At 36.7% G+C, this 19,934-nt stretch overlaps 1 protein-coding gene across 2 annotated transcripts in view; it reads left to right on the top strand.

The window, feature by feature from the left end:
• The window catches only part of LOC134810350 (uncharacterized), a 180,137-nt gene that overhangs the window by 8,029 nt on the left and 152,174 nt on the right, over positions 1–19,934 (top strand). For both annotated transcript variants that reach the window (XM_063813361.1, XM_063813359.1), the window contains exon 2: positions 15,106–15,238. The gene's annotated coding sequence lies outside the window, so the exon portion shown is untranslated. The remainder of the gene's footprint in view (positions 1–15,105; positions 15,239–19,934) is intronic.

Below are 19,934 nucleotides of genomic sequence, written 5' to 3' on the forward strand. Positions count from 1 at the left end.
TACCAAAATAGCTGCACCCTTAATGGAAACTTTATAAGCCCTACTAAATACATATAAATTTTTGAACTAATAATTTTTAACTAAGTTTCAAAGCATTGCAATAGTTTTTCTCATGCAGAAAAAAGTTTTGTAGGAAATTAGTTCAAATTTAATTAGTTTTCCACCAAAACCTATAGGTCCAGCTGCTTTATTTCTTTATATATCCTTTAATAGGTTGCAGTCTAAAAATGTTTCTAGAGAGGTAGTAGTTTCATAGAAGTAAAGTGGAAAAATGTCTCTTCCATTTCTTGTTAGAGGCACATGAGACAATCAATTGCAGACTAAGCTTCAGGCTTTTGTTCTTCAACTTCTAGAATACACAGGAGAAATCATTCACTAGGACTGTATTCTACTTTGGGAGCATGCTGACCTATGTATTTTCAAAAAAAATATTTTTAAGAAGTATAAATATTTACACAATAAATTCAGAAATCAAAGTCCTACCATGTATTTTCATTGTTCAGGGAAGATTCACCAATTGCTCCTCAACACTACCTTTCCTCGTGGAGAGCTTGTATTTGACAGAGTTGCTCCTTTAATGTCACTGCTCTGCTGATTTAGTCTTGAGTTGGGGATCTTTTCGTGGGTGAATATTTTATCTCTCTCTTCTGACTCCATGTCTGTTCTCATCCAGTCTGGTCTCTCAATCAGTGCTTTTCAAACCTCATTGTACATACAAATCACCTGTTAAAATACAAATCTTGTTAAAACACAGATTGTGTTAAAATGCAGATTCTGGTTCAGGAGTTCTCGGTGAGTCCTGAGATTCTACATTTCTGTTACCTTCCAGGTGATGACAATGCTCCCGGTCCGTATTTTGAATTAATAACAAATATCTGGATTATCAGAGACTGTTGGCCACTCCTGCTAGATACTACACATTACTACAAGAGAATTTGAGAGCTATGAGACCATAAGAGCTTCCTGATGCAGTCTTCCATTCTTTCAGTCCAATTCTGTAGAGCATCTGCTCTGATATTCAGATCTCACAACTCCTCTAGCTGGCTAAAGCTTAACCATCTCTAAATGTGTTACATTGCCAAAGTGTAATTGGGAAAGCATCTTTTGATGGGGAAGGTAGCTGGGTAGCAAAATCAATCAGGAAGCAAAATTTAAAGCTACTTTGAGTTTACAGGCGTAGAGCTAAGGTAACAGGCAGGGGAGTGACAAGTGAGAATGTAGGCTAGAGAAGATACCAATTAAGGCTAGAAACTGCTAAACAAGAATAAATAAAACAAGTCACAGATCACATATGCTTGGCCAAGGAACAGGAAAAAAATACTCTAGGTCAAGCCCAACTTGGTATTCCCAAGAGACAAATTCGGGTAGACTACAGGGTTGCTGTTGAAGTTGTCATTTAAAATGCCCAACAGAGCTGGGCCTCTGTATGGATCCATACAGGTAGCACAGTGAACAACTCCAAGGGACATCATTTACCTAGACTATGATGTGAGTGGTGCTTCCTGGAATTGTACAATGTCATCTTTGGTCTTACTCTTCTGACTCTCAAAGCAAAAGCTTGAGTATACAATTGGGTTATTATAGCTGCTAACATACTTTCTAAAAGAAATCCTCTTATATTCTATTCCTTTGGCCTTGAGATAATTGTTTCTAACCAATGAGAAATAACCAATGTAATTTCTTGACCTGCATGAATTAGGTTAAAGCTAGACTGCCTAATAAAGATGCCCAACCAGCATTGACACCTAATGTATTAGTCAGGGTTATCTAGAGGGACACAACTATTTGGATAGATGTATATATAAAGGGGAGTTTATTAAGGAGTATTAATTCACATGATCACAAGGTCCCACAATAGGCCGTCTGCAATCTGAGGAGCAAGGAAGCCAGTCTGAGCCTCCAAACTTAAGAACTTAGCGTCTGATGTTTGAGGGTAGAAGCATCCAGCATGGAAGAAAGATGTAGGCTAGGACCCTAGGCCAGTCTAATCTTTCCATGTTCTTCCGCCTGCCTTTATTCTGGTTGCCCTGGCAGCTGATTAGATTGCACCCACCCAGATTGAGGGTGGGTCTGCCTCCCTGAGAATACTGACTCAAATGTTAATCTCCTTTGGCAACACCCTCACAGACACACCCAACAACAATACTCTGCATCCTTCAATGCAATCAAGTTGACACTCAGTATTAACCATCACACCTAAGAACCCTGAAGTTTCCTTCTGCCTCATATAACAGTTCTGAAGTGTACTTTTCAGACGCATGAGTACCATGCCCCATATAGTAATTTAGAGATCCAATCTGGTGGTGGATCTGCTACCTTCAACAGAAGGCTTTCAAGACTGTTCTAGTCATTGCTTTTCCATCGACAGAAAAGTAAGCTTGGTAGAAATTGCACAGTTAAATCTGCTCACATTTTATTTGTCAGAAATAGTCACATGGCCATAGTCAGCTGCAGAGAAGCTGGAGATTACTGCTCTAAATTGGGGCTGTGGATGGGCCACTTCTCAAGTACAACTACTATTATTGAATAAAGAAAGAATGCACTTTTCTCGACAGCTAGCAATATCTATATGCTCTATAAACCCACCTTAGTGTCCTACAATGAGTTTATTATTATTATTATTTATTTATTTATTTATTTTTGAGACAGAGTTTCACTCTTATTGCCCAGGCTGGAGTGCAATGGCGCGATCTTGGCTCATTACAACCTCTGCTTCCTGGGTTCAAGCGATTCTCATGTCTCAGCTTCCCAAATAGCTGGGATTACAGGCCTGTGCCACCATGCCCAGCTAATTTCTTTGTTTTGCATTTTCATTAGACAGGGTTTCACCATGTTGGCCAGGCTGGTCTTGGACTCCTGACCTCAGGTGATCTGCCTGCCTCGGCCTCCCAAAGTGCTGGGATTACAGGTGTGAGCCACCACACCTGCCCATACAATTCTTATGCTTTGCATTCTGTACCTTCATGACTTATTTCTGTAAAAATGTATGGGCAAGACCACCTTTTTAACTTTAAAAAATGTTTGGTATATGTTAATTTTATATGTTTATTGTTCCGCGAATGCCTTTTTATGAAAAGTGCTAAAATACTGGCCAGGCATGGTGGCTCACACCTGTAATCCCAGCACTTTGGGAGGCCAAAGCAGACTGATCATGAGGTCAAGAGATCGAGACCATCCTGGCCAACATGGTGAAATCCCATCTCTACTAAAAATACAAAAATTAGCTGGGCATGGTGGCGAGCGCCTGTAGTCCTAGTTACTCGAGAGGCAGAGGCAGGAGAATCGCTTGAATCCAAGAGGTGGAGGTTGCAGTGAGCCGAGATGGTGCCACTGCACTCCAACCTGGCAACAGAGCAAGACTTTGTCTCAAAAATAATAATAAAAATAAAATATTGGTTGATGGACCGATGGCCATTTAGTACAAAGAAAAGAGCTACATTTTTGTAAGCATATAATAAAAATATTTATTTGACAATTCCAAGCTAAAGTATGACTTAATAGAAAAAAATCTCTTGCTAGTAATTGTCTTTAAAAATCTGAATTTGAATTAAAATCTATGTTATTTTTATATAATAGGATCTCTATAGGACAGAGTACTTTCCTTGTTTGAACTCCAGCAGAAAAAAAAAAAAAGTACCCTGTCATTGTTAGAAAAATTAACAAGGAAGATTTGGAATAAAGCCAAAGTTGAATTATGTGTGCCTCTATGAATAAAACTAGATCCCTACCAAAAGTGTTAGTATTTTCATTAGTGTTAGTGTTAGTGTGTATTTTACATTCACACTTCAGAAATATGTGTCTAGAGAGAATTTATTTTCTATCAAAGGGTGCCTTCTTTTCAAGAAGATGTTTCTGTTGCAAAGTAAATTAGTTATCTTGAAGGTTGCTGGTATATTGAGGTTGGGATGATTTATTCAGCCTTTTGCAATTCAAACTTGGAGTAGCATAAGTAAAATATACATCACTAATCTGTTTGTGCTCAGTACTGATGGTACAGAATTGCTTTGAATATTATTTCTGGTTTCTTGCCAGAGCCAGGTGTTGGTAGGCGCAAAAATGGAGCATGAGATTAAAGAACATGTGGATGCAAATGAGTCTCAGGAACTTCAAAGTATATTTGGGTATTAGGTTCCCGATAGCAAGATACAGCTGTAGTCCTCTAAAAATGTAGCTACTCACTATTTGGTCCAGGTCCCAGGAAATTTCTAAGATGCACATTTTGTAGAATTTATGGGCAGGCTCTACCTTTCATTTTAAATCTTACTGTCTCTGAGTGATTGATCTGATGCATCAAAAGAATAATTTGCATAAGTGAATTCATATGTGAATGTCTCTCATCCTTACCCATCTTATCCTGTAGCATGCTTCCATGTCCTCTGTCTTATCAGGGTTATCACATGCTCTCTTGGTCAGAGGTCATGCTTGTCTGTCACTTTCTTGCATAATCCCTTCACCTGAGAGAAGAAATGGGTGGGGACACCTGGTTTCTACTTATTGAAGGACATCCATCTTCCATAATAGTAGAAACAGGAGAAATAATGCCCTAATACTATGTGGGTTTTAAAATTATTGTAAAGCCTTTGAAAAAGTTCAGTAACTCCAGATGAATGGTAAATACATGTGTAAAGTTTGGTAGGTCAAATTCAAATTTTTCACCACTTAAAATGCTATCAAAGTTTGAAGGAAACTTGTATGCTAATGTTCAAATTGTGTGTGTATGTGCGTGTGTGTGTATGCGTGGTGTGTTGTCACCGACTCTGCTATTATATGACTTACAAAACTTAAGTTGAAAAAAAAAAAAGTCCTTTTAAGACATCATTGGCTGGGCCAGTGGCTCACGCCTGTAATCCTAGCACTTTGGGAGGCCGAGGTGGGTGGATCACTTGAAGTCAGGAGTTTGAGACCAGCCTGGCCAACATGGCAAAACCCCATCTCTACTAAAAATACAAAAATTACCTGGGTGTGGTGGCACACACCTATAATCCCAGCTACTCAGGAAGCTGAGGCACGAGAATCGCTTGAACCTGGGAGGTGAAGGTTGCAGTGAGCCAAGAGTGACACTGGCCTCCAGCCTCCAGGCTGGGTGACAGAGTAAGACACTGTCTCAAAAAAAAAAAAAAAAAAAAAAAAAAAAGATTTTGTGCATCACTGCATTTACCCAGGATTAGTAAACTATGCTTTCTTTAAAAAAAAAAAGGAAGAAGTAAAATTTCTTCCTGAGGTATTAATGAAATTAATTTCATTCATTGAGTAGATAATTCTCAATTACTTATTAGGTGATAAGTACTCTTCCCGCCAAGCACTAAAAATACAAAGTTGAACCAAACAGACGTGGTCCTTGGCTTTCTGGAGCTTCTATTCAAGTAGAAGGAGACAGACAGTCAAGATCATTTCAGTATTAAATGCAATAAAGGAAAAAAGAAACGGTGTCTGGGGGAGAATTTTCTGGGGATTACTGGAGTTAAGGTGGTCTGAGAAGGACCTTGAAGAGCTAATTCCTAAAGAATGAGAAACATTCAGATAATAAAGAGCCAGGAGAGGGCTTTAGCAGAGGGAAGTGAAAATGCACAGGTCTTTAAAGGGGGTGGTATAATAGTTAAAGAACCAAAAGAGAGCATTGTGTGTAGTATTGAGCAAGGAGAGAATGAATGAGGTAAATTGGAAAGATATGCAGAGCTCAGATTATGTAGCTCCATATAGGCCATGGTCACAGTTCCAGGTTGAATTCTCAGGAAGCTGTTTCTCCGAGACAGAAATTAGCATGTGAGGCAAATTAGAGAGTACTCTTGGATCTACTTTGGAAGGTGGTGATGACACAGGGTGGGGCAAAAGGAGAGGAGGAGCTGCACTGTAGTCCAACCAAGTGTCAGCAACTCCTTGGGAGCACTGGATCTGGGATGGCTCTTTTGAGTTGTCCCAAGTCATATTGCAATGGTGCTCGGTTACTGGATACGGGCCGCTCCTGAGAGGAAGTGTGATTCTGGAGGAAGCAGTTTTCCTTAGCCAAGACAATCCATCAGGAAGGCTGATACCCGAGAGCTGACTTGGCAGCATTCCCAGCAGTGAGTGAAGTAAGTCCTTCATTCCTGGAGGGAGATGGGGGCATGTGGATATTATTTCAAGCACAATGGGGAGCCACTGCAGAGTTCTGGAAATGAAGCCTTGTAGTCTGATTTACATTTTCGTATGGTTAATTTTTTATGGCCTGTTTTTGAAGAATAAATGATATAGAATACAGAGTTAGAAGGGAAATGAAGTGTAATATTGGTGTAAAAGCAATAGATTCAGTCAAATTTGGCCCATGTTATTTTTCTGTTCTTGACCAAAAGTTATAAAATTTGGAAAAATCAAAGGAAACAGTTTTTATTCAGACTTAGTGATATCAGGACTAATAAGAGGACTAATATAATTGAATGTTTCTTTGCTCATTCTTTCCTGAGAATTGTTGAAATGAGAAATTATCTATAACTGTGGTTTTAGTGAATGCATGAATGTGTGTGTGTTGTGTGTGTGTTCATAAGAGAAAGAGAGTTTTATTTCTTTTTCTCTTCTTTATAATGTTAACCTGAATTTTTGTATTTAAAGTTTTTTCCCTTCAAATGTCTGCATTTTGGCATCTAACTTCAGAGACCCAGGATGAGTTACATATGATAGATCCTTATAACGAACCATTAGTCTCACTTCTTGGAAAGAATATTAGAGTTTGTGCTAGGCTCACTGTGAGAGGCAAATGCTTACCAGCTGATTAACCTGTTGATAAAAGTGGTGGTAGATGTGGCTACATGGCTATTGCGCAGAAGCACAAGGGAAATCTTCATGGTAATGGGATAGATCTACCTCTTGATTGTGATGCTGTCTGCACAAATCTATATGTGTGATAAATTAGTATAGAGCTATCCATATAAATTTTACGTGTATCAATGGCCTGGTTTTGATATTGTACTATAGTTATGCAAATATAACCATTGGGAGAAACTTGGTGATGAGTACATAAGACCTTTGTAACTATCTTTCAAACTTTTTGAGAATCTATAATTATTTTAAAATAAAATGTTAAAAAACGTTCTTTTCTGCATGACAAATGTGCTAGTCATGCCACTGTACATTCTCCTTGGATCATTGTACCCACTTTGATGACTTAAACTACTGCAGGCACATTGAAGACCTAAGAATCTTTATTTTATTCAGACATCCCCCCTGAGTTCCAGACTACATAACTTCAGGCTGTCCCCATGGGTACCTCAAATTCAAGATATCCAATGTGCATCCCCCCAAACCACAAAATAAATTTCATCTTAAAAATAATATTGGTTATCTATATCTTATTTTCTCAAAATACTTTTAAAAGTCTTATTTAATTCTCACAACATCCTTCCTAATTGGTTAACAGAAATACTATTATCCTAATCTAAGAGTTAAAGAAATCAAAGAGAGTTGTTAAATGACTTGTCTGAGGACTCTGGTTAATATAGTAGAAGAGTAAATATTAAACCCACATATCTTGATTTATATTCCAGTACTTTTTTCAAAATACTATTATTGCCATCTGAAGTCAAATGCTAGTGCATCTTTAATATATTATAACACATGCAAGTAACTTAAAAGTAGTGTGTTTATACTTTTTTTTCTAAAGTACCTGATTAAATAGTTCTCTAGAGAAACCCACATGAAGTAGGTCTATATTTTTGGGCATTTTAAATAGGGCACTGAATGTAGTATTTCTCCTCAGCCATTCAGCATATATTACTCTCATTTTTAACTCTGTTTCTTTGTGTTTTAATTCTGGGTGATAGGGGCACTTAATGTAACAGGACACAGCATGAAGCTTTTTGCTTTCTTAGGGCTTTAAGACCAATAGAAAAAATTAACATTCTTATAGAGGAAAAAATTCTGAAATACAAAGTCTCTGACATCTGTTTCCCTCGTTTATTTGGATCTTTTAAGATTAGCTTATCTCTTCTGGGCTCTTGGAGTCTTAAATTGAAAACACTGCTTTGATATATGTGTGTCGCTATGATTTGCACACTGTTAAAATGAATATCAGATGGTTTTATATTTTTGCAAAGGCAATAGCTCAAGCAGGTAAACTTTATCTTATGATCTGAAAACCAAGATGTTGAAACATGGATATCAAAGAATATTGCTTAATTACTTTAAATATCTTAATATTTTAAAGACTTGACCTTAACAAAAATTAATTTAAATTATGTTGTGTGTTATAAGATGTATATCCAGCACACACTTATTAAGTATATCTGGACACAGACAGGAAAGTAAGAAAGGCCTATCACCAAGGAAGTTAAGCAAAGCTACAGATACATTCCATTTTAAAGAGTAGCAGATGACTGGTGGAAAAGGCACCACCAAAGAGAAAGATATACTTGGATTGTATGAACTACGAAATGGGCTTTGAGACAGCAGGAACACCTCAAGAGAGAAACAATAATCCAGTAAATACTAAACATTAAGTGAAATGCCTAGAAAAACTCTTTTAAGATATTTTCACAGGAAATTCAAACATGATAAAGCATAAGGAAATCCACAGAGGTTGCTGATAAGTCTTGATTTGCAAACTTATTCATGAGTGCTCACGCCTGTAATCCCAGCACCTTGGGAGGCCGAGGCAGGTGGATCACCTGAGGTCAGGAGTTCGAGACCAGCCTGACCAACATGTAGAAACCCCATCTCCTTAGCCGGGCGTGGTGATGCATGCCTGTAATCCCAGCTACTCGGGAAGCTGAGGCAGGAGAATAGCTTGAACCTGGGAGGTGGAGGTTGCAGTGAGCAGAGATCGCGCCATTGCATTCCAGCTTGGGCAACAAGAGCGAAACTCCGTCTCAAAACGAAACAAAACGAGAGCAAAACAATTATGCTTATAGTTGAAGCTGGTTAATATGCACATATGGGTTAGCCTAAAAAATTAATTTGAACATTACAGACTACAGGAAGATAAGTTTTTGTTATATCATCTGGATTTTATTTTTCAGGATGGGTGAATAATAATAAACTTAAAATAATAACAAAACTGCAGTAACTTCACATTTGTTTTTTAGCTTATTTTTGGTGATGATATATTGATTAATGCATGTGCACAAGAGAAAAATGATAAAAGCTTATAGGAAATTTGTCTGTAGCAGAATTAATTCAATGTTATGACTCTATGATACTAGTAGCCAGATGAAAATAAAATGTTTTAAAAATCAAGCTTGAATAAAATAAAGACATTTTGACATTTTTTGTTCTAATTTTGTCACATTTACTATTATCACTTATAACCTGAAAGCAAAATTCAGTAGTATTCCTTTTTTTCTGCTTCCAAAATGGACTATTATTTTGAGATCTATAGTTTCAAAATTAATTTGATTTTAAAATTGAGCTAGTATTTTGTCCTAAATGTTTTTAACATTGTGGGATCAAATACCTAAGAATAAGCTGCAAAATCTATTAATTTAACATGGTTAATCTAAATCACACCAAATATTGTTGTTAAAATGAAAAGACTACACTGTGGGCATTTTTGATACCCAAATCTTTGCTTTGTATGTTTGTTTTGTATGTTTTCAATTATCTCATGATTCACTTGCATGGTCTATACTTACTTGCATTTTATTTAGATCTCTTGGCACAATGTTCATTTTGCTTTTGTGAGTTTTTCTGGCATCATTATAATAAACTATTTTAAAATTAGATATTACAATAATTTCTTTCATACTGTCAGTGCTGTGTATTTTATTCTTCACCATCAATATCAGAAGTTACTAACAGAGAGGGTTGAAAATGAGTTGTCTGAATATTATTGAAAGTTACCTGGAATATACCCTACTCTCATTTTTGACATATAATATTACAACTAAAATGTTACAATGTTTGACTTTTTATACTGTTGCAGAAGACACTGAAATGCAGTAGGTAGTGGCACAATCTTCATTTTAAGGAAATAATAGACTACTTTCTGACAATCTATTTGGATTTAAGCAATGTAGAGTGAGAAGGCAATCAATCTTTGTTTATATTTAAAGTGTCGCAATGATTAAAAAAGTATGGGGAAGGGCATAGATTTGAAGCAAATACGTTATCTGATGATATCTATTTTAATGTAACCTACTTTCCATGGTATTAGGAAAAGTATAATAAAAAGAAAGAGTGATTGAAAGGCCTCTGATCAAATCCTCTCTGAATTATTCCTTAAAACACTTGAAAAACACAATTATTGTTTAGATTTTAAGGCAGGCCTGAATTGAATTACTGCTTTAGTATTCAATCTCTTTGAATATCATTATTTTCCAAAATATGTGAAAGTAGGGATAGATGGAAATTAATTTACTCTGAACATTTAATCATCTACACTGCATGGAGACAGATAACGTTCTTGAGGTTTGAGAGAGTAAAGAAACTGTTGAACTTCCTTTTTCACCCGTGATGATTTAGAACAACTAATGGAAGAGATATTTTACATGAGAATTTCTGATTCTGGGAGGATTAGTTTCCAAGCTACAATTCAATAAATATTTCTGAGACAAATGTTAATCTTGAGTATTCAAACCAGCTCAAGAGAATTAATATCAATTCGGCCTCTGTTCATACCTTAAACTATGACCCAGATTGATGAATTTGAATCCCATTTCTCACAGAAAGGCCACCTTTTAAAAAATGTAATGCCCATAGAAGAAAATGGATTAAAAGAGACCCTATTGCTATTCCCATTCCTGCACCAGACTACGTCTTTTATTACAAATATCTCAGAAATAACATTGTGATAAAATTCACACACACACACACACACGTGTGTCTGTATATATATATATATATTTATGTCTACAGTCTGAAAATACTTTCATTTTTCTTTTTAAAAGGTAATAAAACCTAATTACATGAATATAACAAGATTAACAGCATTGGTACAATACAGTAGCTCCTCTTTTATGCTTGAATTTGCTTTCTGCAGTTTCAGGTACCCATGGTCAACCAATGTCCAAAAATATATAATGAAAAATTCCAGAAATAAACAAGTCATATAAGATGTAAATTGAGTGCCATTCTGAGTAGTGTGATGAAATCTCAAACTGTCCTGCACCTTTCTGCCTGCAATTTGAATCATCCCTTTGTCCAGTGTACGCACAATGTATTCACTTTCTGCTCATTGGTCATCAACACTGTCTGCTCCTGACATCCAATGACATCGTCATGGCTTAGTGAACCAGGATCACCTGAAGCAGACAATCCTTCTTCTGATACAGCATCAGAAGCTCAATAGTAGCCTAATGTTATGTCACAGTGCCTCTCTTTATCTCATCACATAGGCATTTTATTGTTTCACATCATCAAAAGAAGAAGTGAGTACTGTAAAATGAGATGTTTTGAGAGAGAAAGAGGTCACGTTCTCATAACTTTCAGTGTAGTATAATTATTCTTTTTTATTATTAGTTATTGTTAATCTCTTAATGTGCCTAACTTATAAATTAAACCTTATCACAGGTATATATGTATAAGGAAAACCATATTATGTGTAGGATTTGGTACTATTCGTGGTTTCAGGATAGTAATTTTGTGTAGATGGAGGGGGTACACTGAGGGGAAATCTTAGAACATATCCCCCACAGATAAAGGGAAATGACTATTGACAGTAGTTTACTAATCATTACTGTTTATTTCCTTTTATTCTTACAATTGAATTTCATGCATACTTTATTTTCCATCACTAACATCAGGGGCTATTGATAAAATTAGTTCTCTTAATAGTAGCCATGAATGCTAAAATATAAAGTTAATGTGATACGTGATTATTTCAATTCATAGGTTTGGAAACTGGGACTATGAAATATGAGGCAACTTTCCAAGGCCATTTTTGCATCAAGTGCTATTGTGACATTAGGCTGGGTCTTCTTAAGTCACAGTTGTTTTCTTGCCTCCTGTCATATAGTGTGGAGTTCTCCATAGTATAGCATGACAGGAAGCAAGAGATCTATATTTATGGAGATCTCCAAATGTCAGTAGATAACACATGTTTTGCTTATACTGACATCAAAAACCCTGTCTCCAAAACAATCTCAAATGAGATTCTCATGAGAACACAATTTGTTTGGAGAAATTAGCATGGGAATATAAGTTAAAATAAACATTTAAAAACTGTACATTTATTTTATTTTTAAATAAAAAACATTTCACTGTTAGATCTATTTTCAACAGTAGAAGTATGCACAAGTTTATAGAAGAATTCTAGTAACATAAATTTTGTTTACCAATAATGAAGACCTTTGTCTTTATGAAGATTACAAGTATCCTGTGATTTATTTAACCAGTAACTCTGTATTTAAGTAAAAACTTGTTTATTTTCAATTAAAGAGGTTAGTATCACCTTTATTTTTTAGTCGCATTTTTATGTATATTGCCCTGAGGTAAAATTACATCTACACAGAAAGTAAGATTTAATGACTAATCCATATAAACAATTAAATACTTTTGCATCAGGAGCTAAATCATTAGTTTTAAACAACTGTTCAAGAATCATAAAGCCATTGAGATCAAAGCCAGAATGGTTTGTGTGATCATTCCTGTTTTTCTCATGTTACTCAATAGTAAATGCCAAGAGTTCCTGGAATGTTTATTAGCCAAATAACTAGTGAAATAATATAATCATTTTAAAACCTGATGTCAATTATTATTTTAAAAAGTTTTATCCAGTACCCAATTATATTCTGATTCACTTTGCCAAAATCCTTAAGAGTCAAATAGTCATTCTAGAAAGATGACTGAAATCATAGAGCATTTAGCAAGGCTTTGTTGATACATGAATGGATGAATGAAATGAAAGAATGAATGAATGAAAGGACCCCTGGTAAGTTTCATAACACTTTTTAGTTCCATCCTACATAAAGAGACAGAGATAAACATATATTGAATGAAGCATCTAGTATGAAATCAACACAACTTTCCTTTCACCAGAAAGAGTAGGGCAGACTGGAAAATAGCATAATTTTTGAAAAATGGATAACTGTAACTAAAACTCATTTGCATTTTACTTCTTCCAACTGTTCCTGGGAATCTATATAATGAGCATACCTTGGTCTCTTGTGGGATTCTGTCAATAGTTTAACCTCTCCTACCCCTCACAAGACAACACCTGCATGCTGCCCAGTTACAGAGTCAATTAATCAGAGCATTTCACATTGTGATGCAGGGAAATATGGCAGGTCCTATATGGAAAGTATCAGTGTGTATATATCATTTTAAAGCTATATGTTTTGCTTCACTCTAAATTCCTTCCTGGTAACTTCAGTTAGGCTCTTTTTTGAGCTTGTCCCTTCCATTATACAACTATATAAGTTCTTGCAGCAGCCAGTGCCCCATAACTTGGAGTCATAGTCATTCACAACAGTTCAGGACTAGCTATATAATTTGTCGGCCCAAGATTGCATGCCACCTGGAGAGAGGAAACGGAAGTGTTTATAGAGAAACTCCAGTCCGTGACAGAATGAGGGCTTCTCCCAGAATGAGGGCTGCTCCCAGGAACGTTAATTTCTTGACTTTTCTGATCTGCCACATTTCTGGAGGCAAGAGAACATCCTGAGGCTGAGAAGTGCAGTATCTGGCAGTTAAAGGTTGGTCTGTGTGCACTCCCGTGTTAAGGGTGGGGGACCATAGGTGGGGCACAGATATGTCGCCCACTGGGCCCAGAGTTAGGCCTCCTACCTGGAAAATGTTGAGCTGGTGATCACACAGATCTTACTCTGTTCCCCTAACTTTCTCCCTACCAGAATTCACAGAGGGACACACTGGAGTCAGACTAGAGCTATGGGGGATTGTTTGGTATATACACAGCTCCTCCCAGTTCTTCAAATCAATCACGCTCAGTTACCTTTGTCCAGTTTGGTCAGCTTTCCTAGACTCCTTTCCTTTGGTACCCAGGAAAATATTTATAGGTATCTGAACACAAATAATGAGCTGGGTTCAAGTTCTCTCTTCCAGGATACCACAAGGGATGTGACTGGAAACTGTGTATTACTTTCCCTAAGCCTTTCATGACTATTCAGCTTCTGGAACTTTAGGTAGGGGTGTGATTTATGCAAAATACCTAAAATGCTTTTGATAAGACAATGTGATAAATCTGTGTACTCCAAGTACTATTTACTTTCTCTTCCTAATAGAAGAGTAACGGAATTTTGAGTTGACTTGGTGTAGCCATGTGCCCAGCTGAAAGACTGTATTTCCTGGCCTCACTTGCAGCTAGGTGTGATCATGTAACTAAATTATGATTAATGAAATATAAGTGGAAGTACTTCTTGGGACTTCTCAGATGACATTTTAAAAGAAATAGTGTGTTATCCTCTCCCTCCCTTTCTCTCTTTTCCCTTGCTGTAACATAGAATAATTGGAACACTAAATGTAATCTTGGGCCAGGAGTTGACCTTAAGAATGCAAGGCGTATTCTGGGGCTGAAAAACAGACAGAGAGGAAACTAAGATGTAAATTATACTATAAAGTCAGTTTACCAGTCCTAGACCATCTTTTTTAGGAATTATTTTATATAAGAAAGAAATTAATGTTTGACTTGATTATGCCACTATTATGTTTCCTGCTATATGTAGTTGAGCACATTTTTAACTAATATGGAAGATGTTATCTATACTCCCACACCAACCTACCCAGGTCTAATTGCTACCTAGTTACCGTGTTGTTATACAAAATTGCCATAATACTATTTTGTATTCTGATTTTTATTTTACGGTCCTGTTATCTCACAAATAGTTTTTTTTATTGTTATTTTTAGTGTTTTTCACAAGTTTTCTTGGTCATCATTTTTAATGTATACATATGAAGTCATCTGATAAATTAGTGACATTTTAATTTATTGAACTGTTGCCCTGATGTTGGACACAAGTTGTTTCCATTCTCTCATAGTTATAGATAGTGCTGTTTATAACAATAAGTATATCTAGAAGAATAAATAAATTATTATGCACAGGTTTGTGCATATTTGGCTCAATTTTATTGTTGTTGATAACTTCTCTCTAACGAAAATGCCACGAATAGAAAATTTTGGAGGCTGCCCTTTATATTCTCATTTTAAGTTACACAATCTCTCTTGTCCTCTCCTTTCCATTTCAGGGTCACGTTTCTCTTTAGATTACACACAGCGTCTTGTGATACTGCCTCTGGTCAGCTGATTTCTCCTTGCCTCATTCCAACTTCTTTTGTCAGAAAATTCTTCAATATTGCCACATTCTTTCACAATAATATGGTAAGGAAGATCAATTATCTTTACAAGGCTTTGGTTTTAAACTTCTGTCACTTCATCGGATCAATCTTAAGTACCTTTGAGGAGCACTCATACATAGACCAGTTTCATCTGCTGATTGCATAAGGAAAGTAATATTTTGAATATCTTCAATTAATGTCACTTAAATCACTGAGCTGGAATGGAGTTGAAATGGGTCACCTAGACCAACAGTTCTCACATCTGGCTGCTCATTGACACCAATGGTAGAGCTTTGTAAAGTTACCAGTTCCTTGATTACATCACAAACCTATTGAATCCAATTTTCAGGGGAAAGAGTGGGAAAAAATGAGTGTTAGGAAATTGCATTACTAAAAGCATCCCAAGGTAATGGTGATGGATAGTGGGCTTTGGGAATCACTGGAAGACACAAAAAAATTACTCACATACCAGCTGGTTTCCTTTGTGTTAAAAAAATAAATAATAACGTTCTTTTTATTCTTCCCTTTCTTTGCGGTCCTACTGTCATCATGCCAGATCAGATTTTCACTGGCACTTGGCTGGATTATTAAACAGCTTCCTAACTGGTTTCCTTTGGTCCTTCCTCCACTTGGCCTTTAGCTATTGTGGCATCACAAGGCTCAGCGCTAGACTTCTACTCTTCTTTAAACTGTCTCTCTGGGAGGTCATATCCACTTATGCACAGATGACATACACATTTCTTTATTCAACCCAAATCTCTCAATGAAGTTTAAAATACAGCTTTACAATTGACATTTGATATCCCCTCTTGAACATCTTGAAATTCAATGTAACCAAAAGTGTTATCAAGATCTTCTCTCCAACCTCCTTCAATATTTTTTTAATTAAAAAAATTGACACATAATAATTGTACATATTTATGAGGTACACAAAGGCACATAATGATGTTGTGATACATTCAATGTGTAGTGATCAAATCAGGGAAATTAACATATCCATCATCTGAAACGTTGATCATTTCTTTGTATTAGGAACATTCAATATCCCTCTAGCTATTAAATGTATATATTATCATTAGCTATACTCGTCCTTCAGTGCTATAGAACAGCAGTCGCCACCCTTTTTGGCACCAGGGACTAGTTTCATGGAAGACAATTTTTCCTTGGATGGTGTGTGTGTGTGGTGGGGATTAGGGATGTCAAGTGCATTACATTGATTGTGCACTTTATTTCTATTATTATTACATTGTAATATATAATGAGATAATTATACATCTTACCATAATGTAGAATCAGTGGGAGCCCTGAGCTTGTTTTGCTGCAACTAGACAGTCCCATCTGGGGGTGACAAAAGATAGTGACAGATCATCAGACATTAGATTCTCATAAGGAGCACACAACCTAGATCCCTCACATGCACAGTTCACAATAGGGTTTGCACTCCTTTGAGAATCTAATGTGGCTGCTGATCTGATAGGAGGTGGAGCTCAGGTGGTAATGTGAGTGATGAGGAATGGCTGTAAATACAGATGAAGCTTCGCTCCCTCACCTACCACTCACCTCCTGCTGTGTGACCTGGTTCCTAACAGGCCACAGACGAATAGCAGTTGGGGACCCCTGCTATAGAACACTAGAACTCCTTTCCGCTATCTAGCTGTAACTTTGTATCCTTTAACAAATCTCTCCCTCTACTCCCCCTTTCCCTTACGTTTCCCAGCTTCTAGTATGCTCTGTTCTCATTTTTACTTCTATGAGATTAATTTTCTTTTTAGCTTCTCCATAAGGGAGTATATTTGGAGTTTAAGTTTCTGTTCCTGGTTTACTTCATTTAACATAATGCCCTCCATTTCCATCCATGTTGCTGCAAATGACATGATTGTATTCCTTTTTATGGTAACCTGTTGTGTATATGTGCATTTTCTAAGGCAGCTAATAAAGCATCATTTGGTCGTAAACACCAATACTTCTGAGAATATGTCAGAAATATTTTTGAGATTTTAAATTATACCTATTTCCGAAAATGGAAAATATTCTATAAAGGTTTATACTCCTATGATTAAGTAGGTGAATAATTTTCATTACCAATTGAAGGGATTGGCAAAAAATTGTACTATGAATTTCCAGAATATCAGAAGAAAGGTCTCCTATTAGTGTGCTGATTCTAATAATAGACATTCATTCATTCACTGAGAACACTGTCCTAGGCTGTGGGGATACAACAATGAACCAGATTCACACATTGTATGCTGTCAATGAGCTCATGTTTCAGTTAAGGAGATGTACAATTCATAGACAAAAATTATATGAAGTCATTTTAGATTCTTTATTGATTACCTAGAATACTATGCCCTAGGAAATAATTTAAAGTAAAAAAATGTAGGTTTGAATCCAGGGTCACAACTTACTTGATTGCACAAATCTTAGTTTCCCCATCTATGCTATGGGTTTCTTTGGAGGAACAAAGATATAATGTTCTTAGCAAGGTACCTGACACTTAGGAAGCCCCAGAAATTATGTTAACTAAAATAATAGCAATGATAATAATAGACAATTATTGTCAATGAGAATTATTATATTATTGTTCTTGTGAATACATTATTTATTATTATTATCATTATCATCTTTGGCAGATCCTGGCTCTAGGAGTTTGAGCAATATCATTTGTGAGTGACCTTCCATTTTCACACACTCAGAACTTTTCACTGTTTCTCAAAGTGTTCTCTGGGCATGAAGTCATGCATTGCTAATAATTTCTTACATGTACAGTGACAAGTGCTCTTTCATGTGACATTCATTGCCTCCTTCTGGTATATTTATAAAGATCCTGTTTTTAGATGGTAAAAATATGGTTCAGAAAGATTTAATATCTTGCTCAAGGTCACATAGCAAATGCCACAAACTTTGTCTTATATTATTCTAAATATGACAGGTTGTTTTGACTCCAGTCTTTTTCCTAGAGGCAGAGTAGTCCTGAGTAGAAAAGAGGAGTAAGTCATTAAAAAATAATATGAGGCCAGGTGCAGTGGCTTACGCCTGTAATCCCAGCACTTTGGGAGACTGAGGCAGGCGGATCACTTGAGGTCAGGAGTTCGAGACTAGGTTGGCTAACATGGTGAAACCCTTTCTGTACAGAAAAATACAAAAGTTAGCTGGGCGTGGTGGCTGGTGCCTGCAATCCCAGCTACTCAGGAGAGTAAGGCAGGAGAATCATTTAAACCTGGGAGGCAGAGGTTGACAGTGAGCCAGGATCACACCACCGCACTCCAGCCTGGGCCACAGAGTGAGACTCCCTCTCAAAAAAAAAAAAAAAAAAAAAAAGTGAATACAAATATCCTCATGAGAATGGATTAGTAGCCTTGCTATTTACAGGTCTCCCTATTGTTAAATGCACACACGACTAGCAAGTTGAGAGTATGAAAAATGCAGCAGAAATAGCAATTTAATATATCTCCTATCTTAGATATCTTGGGTATTTCACTGTAAGAGCTTTTCTTTTCTTTTTGGTATAGCTTGTATATCTGTTTTATTAATTATCTCAACTTTTGCAGATGCCTATTTTTATGAAAATATTCAAATTATGACTCTGGGAGCCAGAGAGAGCTTGTATAGATTGCACTTAAAAAGAACTAATTTGGAAAATTTTTCTAGTCTGTACTTCCCAAAGCATCTCTCTCTATTTCCCCTCTGAATCAGTGGCTGATTTGATTAGGCAAGATAGAGTTGGGTGGAGGTGGAAGACAGATTGTGGAGCAGAAACAGTGGGTTTGCTCCTTTAATACACCTTTCACCTCACTTTTCCTTTGCCTCTAAAATAAAAGACAAGCATTACATTCTCAGGCAATTTGCAGCTAGGAGTTTCCAGGTGACACTGTTTTGCCCTGAGTCTGCTGTTGGGTTCTTTCCCTACTCTTTTCTTTTTGTATAGAGTGAACAAATAATACCTGGAAGCAGCCATTTTTAAAATGATACAGCAAAAAAACAGGAAGTAGCCCATGTGCTGTCTATATCTGGAGAACTTATATGAAAGGAATAAACCACAATGTGTTGGAGTTGCCATTAAGCAGCTTTTTTGTTATTTGCAGGGAACTGTAATGGTTGGGTAAGAGACTGCTTGACTCTCAAACCTCCCGTATAAAGACGCCATGTTTTATACTTGTGTTCAGTGGGAGAAGTGTCTGATCGGTATTTTTGTAAATATTTAAAGACAATGCGTTGGAAACAAGAAGAGCGGACTGACCTTATCATGAGATGTGATCAATAAATGATTGTATTTTATTGCCTAAAGCCAGGAATTTCTCTTATGTAGGGGAGTGAGAGGTCAAGGGCAAAGTATCAGTTACTTCTTAATCAAGAATAGAATATCTCCTCCACTAGCATTTTTTTTTTTTTTTTGACAGAGTCTCGCTCTGTCACCCAGGTTGGAGTGCAGTGATGTGATCTCAGCTCACTTCAGCTTCCACCTCCCGGGTTCAAGCAATTCTCCTGCCTCAGCCTCCCAAGTAGCTGGGACTACAGGCTCACACCACCACGCCAAGCTAATTTTTGTCTTTTTAGTAGTGATGGGGTTTCACCATGTTGGCCAGGATGGTCTCAATCTCTTGACCTTGTGATCCACCCACCTCGGCCTCCCAAAGTGCTGGGATTACAAGCGTGAGCCACCATGCCTGGCCCACTGGCATTTAATAAAAGATGAATTTTTAAAAATAGGTGAAGCCTAAGTAATCATCTTAAATGACAAT

The sequence above is a fragment of the Pan troglodytes genome, chromosome 5 (assembly GCF_028858775.2).
Source record: "Pan troglodytes isolate AG18354 chromosome 5, NHGRI_mPanTro3-v2.0_pri, whole genome shotgun sequence".
NCBI lineage: Eukaryota > Metazoa > Chordata > Mammalia > Primates > Hominidae > Pan > Pan troglodytes.